Raw genomic sequence first — 325 nt, 5'->3', positions numbered from 1 at the left:
ACCCTCTTAGGCCTGCGCGGCCTACTCCCTCCCTGAGGCAACGAGGCCCAGGCCTTGGCCGCCTCAGGGGCGAGGAGGGGGAGGAGTAGCGCCTCTCCTCCCCTCTCCCTCCGCCGCCTCTGGAGCCCCTTTCCTAATCCCCACAAGGAGAGGCCTAGGCCCACGCTCTGCCCTCCCTGGGAGTGGGAGGAACAGGAGGAGGGCGACGGACGGCGCAGGGCTGAGGGAGAGGAGGGCGCCACGAGACCTACTCTCTCGATTTACTATAGATAGATAGATAGATAGATATAGATACAGACACACACACACACACACACACAGTTTT

The sequence above is a fragment of the Sceloporus occidentalis genome, unplaced genomic scaffold (assembly GCF_023333645.1).
Source record: "Sceloporus occidentalis isolate IW3139 unplaced genomic scaffold, rSceOcc1.0.p SCAF_2, whole genome shotgun sequence".
NCBI lineage: Eukaryota > Metazoa > Chordata > Lepidosauria > Squamata > Phrynosomatidae > Sceloporus > Sceloporus occidentalis.
The sequence above is the reverse complement of the archived record's forward strand: the minus strand, read 5'-3'. Positions refer to the sequence as shown.